Source organism: Microtus ochrogaster (genome assembly GCF_000317375.1).
Source record: "Microtus ochrogaster isolate Prairie Vole_2 chromosome 6 unlocalized genomic scaffold, MicOch1.0 chr6_random_2, whole genome shotgun sequence".
NCBI classification, from domain to species: Eukaryota; Metazoa; Chordata; class Mammalia; order Rodentia; family Cricetidae; genus Microtus; species Microtus ochrogaster.
This window is the reverse complement of record NW_004949095.1, coordinates 13,806,560-13,814,212: the sequence shown is the minus strand read 5'-3', so window position 1 is coordinate 13,814,212 and position 7,653 is coordinate 13,806,560.

Here is a 7,653-nt window from a genome sequence, read left to right as displayed (position 1 = left end):
CTACAGCAGATTATTAGAGATGGGCTAGTCCAGGTGCGAGAGTTAGCCTGGAAGAGGCTAGATAGAAATGGCCAAGCAGTGATTAAATGAATACAGTGTCCGTGTAATTATTTCAGGGCATAAGCTAGCCGTGCGGGCAGTGGGGTGCTGGGAAGGCAGCCCCACCGCTCATATTACTACAAAATCCTACCTTCAGAGCAGTACCCTCACCCACCACACACATTCCCACATCCTCACCCACCACAGAGATCCTGCCTTGCTGTTGTTCAGCCTCCCCCATCGCCCCACAGAACTGTATTATCAACAACCCTTCTGGGGAGCATCTCTTACTTTCGGACATTTCTCTCTTCGGTCTTCTGTCAAAACAACACAGGCCTAAGGCACATCTTGTTTTGTTTTTTCCAGACAGGGTTTCTCTATGTAATAGCCCTTGCTGTCCTAGAACTTGGTTTGTAGGCCAGGCTGGTCTTGAAGTCACAGAGATCCCACCTGCCTCTGCCTCTCAAATGCTGGGATTAAAGGCATACACCACCACACCTTGACCTAAGGCACATTATTTTAGAACACAGACTCTGTTTGCCTCTTACAATTTTACTGATACATTATTCTTCATCTTTGAGTAGCAACTGTACAGAGGGAGAATTCACTGGCCATGTTGGTCATTTGTTTAAAGTGGACAGGTCAAGTGACTTTAGTATATATTATAACTGAATGATCATCACCGTAATCAGTTCTAGAATAGATTCATGACCCTGAAAATAAACTTCATTACCCAGATATAAGCAACTACTCCCCTGGTTTCTGACTCTAGAGAGACACTGTCTAAGACTGGAACAACATGTGATTTCCCGTGTTTGGCTTCTTCCTCTAAGCCGGAAACTTTCAATGTCTATCCCTGTTATAGTGGGAATCAGTGTCAGTATCTTCTTCCTTATTTCTGAATAACTCTCTGTTGTATGAATAGCCTGCATTGTATTTAAGGATTCCTCAGATGATGGATGTTTGGTTTCTTCCTACTTCTTGGCCACGGTGAATAGTGCTATTGGCCAGTCACAAAGTGTTTATCTTTCATGGTGTGTTAGAACCAGAAGTGTAGCAGTTGCCTGGTATAATCTCTGTTTAACCCAGAGCTCTTTTCTACAAGCACTCAAAATAGGGTTTAGCCTCATTGGAGCCTCTAAAAATGGGAAACTACCCCTGTGAAATAGAAAGAATACATAGTCCTTCAAAACTCACTATTCCATTCCAGAGCAGGACTGTCACAATGGCAGTGAGCATACAGGTGCTGCTGCTTTTGTGTCTGGACACCATAGTTTTTCTGCAGTCATTCACTGCCTCTGGCTCTTAAGAGCTTTCCGCCTCCTCTTCTGAAAGCACCACAAGCCTCAGGAGGAAGGGTTGGATATAGGTGTCATGGTTAGTGCTATTAACCCTCTGGGATCCCACTTCCTCATCAACGTAATTGGAATATCAATCCACTTCATATCATAGGTAGCTGTGAGAAATAAGCAAACCAAAAACAAGGAAATGGTTAATGTTCCCCATCATTGGAAAGAGACTGCTATATGCCCTCCTGTGAGCCATAAATACTAGTTGTTATGGTTAAGTGTCACTTTAAGAGATAAGCCACACCCACTCCCAGGGGACCCCTCTCTCGCCATCTTAATACTTACTGTTCTCTCTTGGTGTATGTTCTCTCTCTTTCTTGGGCCCTTCTCTGTGTCTCTCCTCTTCTTCTCTTTCTCCCCCCCCCAAAGTAATAAATATCCAATTTTATTCTTTACAATGTGTCTGTCCATGTGTCTTCCACCCACTCACCTGCCCAGCTGCTTGCCACTGGGAAACTGCACCTTCCAGGGACTCACTGTCACCAGGACCAGCCCAGTGCTGCATGGCTGGGCCCTACCAGGACTGGCACCTCTCCCGGTCAGGGACCCGCTGCTCAGGACCAGGCACTGGAATCTGCTGCAAGCTGCTCATTCCCTGCTCACACCCCGGGGTTCACTGGGACCAGCCTGCCCAGGACCAGTACCGCTCAGGACCAGCAGCCATCTCTGCCTGGGACTGGCTGCTCTGTGGGCCTGCCTGCCTACTGCCACTGGGGATCTTGTAGTATTTTTAACACTAGTTATCAGCACATTAGATGAAAGGTCCCTTGCTTTCCAAGGTACCAACATGGTCCCCACATCAGATTATCTGGACATCCCACATATCTCAGGAAATAATATTGAGCACTATTAATTTTCCTAGATATGTTATAATGGCACGTAAACACCACCTTCATGAAATTAACATTCTGGAAGGGAAATGTCTTCCCATATGCTGGCAAATATCATAATCAAATGATCTTTACTTAAGATGAAAGGTTAAATTAGTAATGACTACTAAAGGAGACACATTATAACCAAATGAGGGTTTCTAAAAATAAAAGCAGTTTATTTAGGATACCACACAAAAAGCAAATTTTCCTTTGAAGGGGAAATCATTGTCTTTTGACATCATTGGACATCCCTAATAGCACTGGTAGCTGAAAAGGATCTCTGCTGATTGTAGAGGTAATCCTCCATAGTAAGGCTGTCAATCATAGCCTTCAAATATCTTCCCCCAAGGAATTTCTGGGCCAGTGTGTCTACATACAAGTGACTCTGGGCTTTATTAGCTGCACTTGGATCTTAACAACAGTGGACATGAAATCCCCCGTGAGCCCAAAGCAACCATTTGATTCACATTTGGAGGCTTCAGCAACAAGAACATTTGGATGGATAAGGCCTCAAGGGACAAAGAAAACAAAAATAGAAAGCAAAACCAACTATGTAAGAAATGAGATCGCCAAGCAAATGAGGACAGCTTCTGTTCCCGGTCCCTTTCTCAAGCACACCAATTTCTGTCTGTTTGCTCCTGTGCTCCTTCCATGGGACTTCTCTCATTCCTATGGGATTCTGGAAGCCGAGGTAAGTCTCCCCCAAGACAGTGTCTCTATGGAGACAGGAGAAAGTTCTGGAAAGTATGACTATCTAAGAATTGACTCCTACAAAAGGCAGCTCCACCAGGAATAGGGTCAATCCAGTATCCATTTAGCAAATACTGGAATAGTTAAGCATTTCTCAGGCATGATGGCATGCATTTGCACTATCCATGTGTCAGACATGAAGACAGGCACTGTCAGTCTGTGAGAGCACACATCTGGCTCTGTCTTCAAGAGGTCATTAGCTGTGGAGACTTCTGGGAAGCGTAAGTCAGAGAGGTAGAGGAGTCTCTGTCATCTTAGAAGGAAACCAGAGAGAAGACTATGAGGGCTCTACAACTCTCTCACGAATTTCCACACAGTTCCTAGGGGTGAAACAGCAAGAACCCCTCACTCTAGTTTCTTCCTGGGAAATCTGAAGAACACCAGCTCTACCTAGAAGCTTCCTCTACCGACAGCATCTGAAAGGAACTTCAAAGCCTGGAGAACTGGTCACTGAGTCAACCGTGTGAAAGGGACAAACAAATCTGGGCCTTTTATAACAGGTAGGCACTTCCATTTCACAAAGTCAGCCTTGGAGATCAGGGAGAGCCGGGAACCCAATATCTCACATTTGTTCAGCACTCTGCATGTCCTAAAAGTCTCTCTGTCAGATTTTGAAACCAATTATGGAGCCCTTAATGGAAGTCAAGCCATCTACTACGTGCTTTGAGTCTACTAATTTATTGTAATTTTGATAGCTATTATGTTAGCTGATTATTGTGGGAAGTTCATTGGAAATTGATAGCTTGTTCCAAGTTCAAACATCTAGAAAATGGTAACAAGATTGCATTGCCGCTTCTATGAAGTTTCTGTTCATTATGCCCTCTTTATCTCCCCACCCCAGTCATTCTCTGTCTAGAATAATCATCACTAATAGCTTAAGGGTCATACTACAGACTAAGAAAATGGTGAAAAGAATTTACATTGGCTTTATGGACTGAACTATTTCCTATTGTGGACTTCAAATTTGTCCCTCCAAATGTGTGTGTTGAAATCCTAGTATCCAGGACTTGAGAATACAGGTCTATTTAGATACAGAGCCTTTTAATAGGCAATCAAGATGAGCTGAGGTCAGCCGGGTGGTGATGGCACACACCTTTAATCCCAGAGGCAGAAACGCGCAGATCTTTCAAGGCCAGCCTGATCTAGAAGAGCTAGTTCCAGGACAGAACCAAAAACTATGGAGAAAGCCTGTCTCAAAAATAAAAAAAAAAAAAAAAAAAAAAAAGGTGAGCTGAGGTCTTATGGGTTGGTTCTAATCTAATGTTTTTGGTGTCTTTATAAGGAACAAGACAACACACAGTCCAAAGGGTGGCCACGTTCACACATCATGAGAAGGCAGACCTTTGCAAGTTAAAGAAAAGCAAGAAGCCTCAGAAGGCACCAAACCTGTTGGCTGATAATTCATGGCTCTCTGGCCTCTTGAACTATGGGGAAATGAACTTCCACCGTTGAAGGTCCCCGGTCTGCTGAACTTTGTTTTGGCAATATTGGCAAAGTACTGCTCTGCTCATTTTATTTTTCTGCTGCCTTGGTAGAGGTAAATATGATGTCCACTTTCCACGTGAGTCAAGGAAAAGGGAGCCAGTGAACAGGAGAGGGCCAGTCCTACAGATACTACATTCTCTTCCTTTCTGCCCCACCTGGCCTCTCAGGTCACAATTTTCTAAGCCTGAAAAATTTTCATGCCCAATTCCAAAGCCCCAGGCTTGAAGATTGCCAGCAGATCAGGGGTATTCACAGACAGCTTCGGCACACAACACAAGAGCGTGGGATTGCAAAGGGAAGACTGCCTGGTCAGATAGGTGGTCACTGGTGACTGCGGTATTTGCAGAGAAGCATTTAGGAGAACAACTTTCCAGCCTTGGCCTCCGAACCACAAGGGTTTTATCTTGTTTTGCTCTGATGTTCTATTTTGACAGTGTTTCACTACAAGGCCCGAGCTGGCCAGAAGCTTGCTATGTAGACCCTGCTGATTTGGAACCCATAGCAATCTTCCAGCTTCCACTTCCTGAGTACTGGGATTACAGGCATGCTCTACTATGGCCAGCTAAAGGAGTGTCTGTGTGTGTGTGTGTGTGTCTGTCTGTCTTTCTGTGTGTCTGTGTGTTTCTGTGAGTGTGTATGTGTATGCGTCTGTGTATGTGTATGTGTGTATCTATGCATGTATATAACTGTGTGTGTGTCTGCGTATGTCCATGTGGGAGACGAAAGCCACAGCCTAATGCATATTAGGCAAGCTCTCTAGTGTTAGGAGCCAATTTCCTCCTAAAATCATTGCAGGAACCATCACCCTGGGGAGCCTGCAGAGAACCCCACACCCATAATTGTGTTAAGAATCGTTCTATTGACAGAGCCTACCCCACACCCAAATTGGCTGATGGAGAGCTATCTGTTAGCGGAACCCACCCCACATACCAAACTATCTAGGGAACTAGGTGTGGCAACTTGCGACTTCCTGGCCTACAGTGACCTGACCGAAGATAACCTCCTGCCTTCGTGACCAGCACGGACCACGTGACCAACGTGAACCACACGGCGAGAGCTCAGGCCCCTGTGCCCATCCCCCAACTCCTTACCCTATATAAAGCTGTACCCCATCTCTAATAAACGGAGGCTCTGACAAACTTAGCATGGCCTCCTTCTTGTCTCCTAGCCCATTTATCTTACAGATAGTGCCTCTCCGGGACCCTGGAATAACTGAACTGCCAGACGGTTACGAACCCTAGACTAAGTAACCAGTCAAGGCAACCAACACTCTAGCACTGAACTACGTCTCTACCTCCCAGCTAAAGAACCCTTCTTTGCAGGAGCATTGACCACATTTTCTGGGTTCACAGGACACAAGGGTTGATAATGGATTTTCAGCTGGACTCTCTCCCAGAGAACTCTGCATCTCTTCATCTCCTCAACAGTAGTACAGGGGGTGAAAATGCTTCATTTGCAGACTCCATGATTCACATGTACAGAACTAAAAATGTGAGCTCTTCTACTCATCTCTAAGCTCACTCTATTTCAGGCACCAATTTTGTTCTTGTTGGCAGAAAACCTGATCTAGTCAACTGAGATAAAAACAGCAGTCGTATTTAAATGTGGTCCTTTCCATATCCCTAGTCTTTGAGTAGCATCAAGGTTTGCGGGTATTTCGGAGGTAGAGATGATCTGGCGTGAAGTGGGCCTATTCTAGCTTTCCGTACTCTGTTATCAGAGACATCTGTGGCCACCGGCCCCTCCTGGGACACCTGAGATTCTATCTAGTTTCCAGACTTGGTCCACATTGGTCGCTCTGTGTCTGCTTCTTCCAAACCTCTGGAAACAGAGGCCATCACTTGGATAATTCTTAGCTGCTCTTTACCCTCCAGTAGGGTATTTGGGCCCTCCCAAATCATCTAGGCAGAAGAAGACTGTGTTTAATCCTCTGTGTTGCAATATACACACACAAACACACGCACACATGAATGAGTTGGGTGTGGTGGCGCACGGCTGTAATCCCAGAAGACTGTTGAAAGAGTCTGTCTCCTTAAACTCCCTTCCTGGAGCTCCCTCTCCTCCCACTCTACTCCTACAGCAAGGGATGACCTTGGCTCAGACTCCCAGGTCCTAGCCCTCGCTTTATGGAGGCCTCTTTCTCCAGTGTCCTTTCTCCCCTTACAGTCTCTGGGAAAGGCCTGGGGCCCCAACACTGCCCTGAAGAATCTTGGCTTTAGTCAGATTTAAATAATACCAACTTTTTTTTTTTTTGCTTTCGGTTTCAAAAAATTCTAAACTCCTGATTTCTTCCCCTTAAAACAAAATAATTATGCTTGCTTTCATAAGGGAAACACAAGTAAAACAACCTATTTGGGGGTCATGAAAGCCCAAATATGCTATGTTTTTGTGAAATCCTTGTCCTACATAATCATGCTACCAAATAGATAGAGAGTAAGTCCAAAGGTGACAAGGAATTGAAAGGGAGAAAACAGATCAGGTGTTTGGTGTTCTGTTCATATGTCACCTCTTCAAGGGACCTCATTCCTGCTCCTTCTCCCACTGTGGCCCCTACCCTATACCCTCCTCATCTTTTAAATCTTCTTAACAGCTTTTTTTTTACTTGATATTACCCATTTATATTGCTGTCTCTCTGTTCTTCTCTATTCATTACCCACTACTCTGCCCCCATAGACACACACACACACACACACACGCACACACAGAGAGAGAGAGAGAGAGAGAGAGAGAGAGAGAATGTAAGCTTGAGGAGCAAGTGGATTTGGCCTGGTCACTGACAAATTCCTAGTGGTTAGAGAACATCATGATAGATTAGGGTATGTCAGTATTAGCTGCAGGAAACAATAAGGGAAGGAGGGAGGCAAAGTGGGAACTATTGTCTGGCCATCACTCTCCCTCCTTAGCTTTCTAAACTTCCCAAGGCACCAAGAGTCTCAAAGACACTGCCCTAAGTTTGTCATCTTTATTCTTATTCTTTCAGGAATCAAGTTTATATTCTTCTCTGCTTTTTTTCCCACCCCTTAGCTGACTCTTTACTCAGGAAGTTCTTGAGAGGCCACAGGTCTCCCCTTAGAGGTTTGCTTAGTATGCTACACCCTACAGGGAGAGCCCAGTGTTCCATAGATATGGTACACCCTACAGGGAGAGCCCAGTGTTCC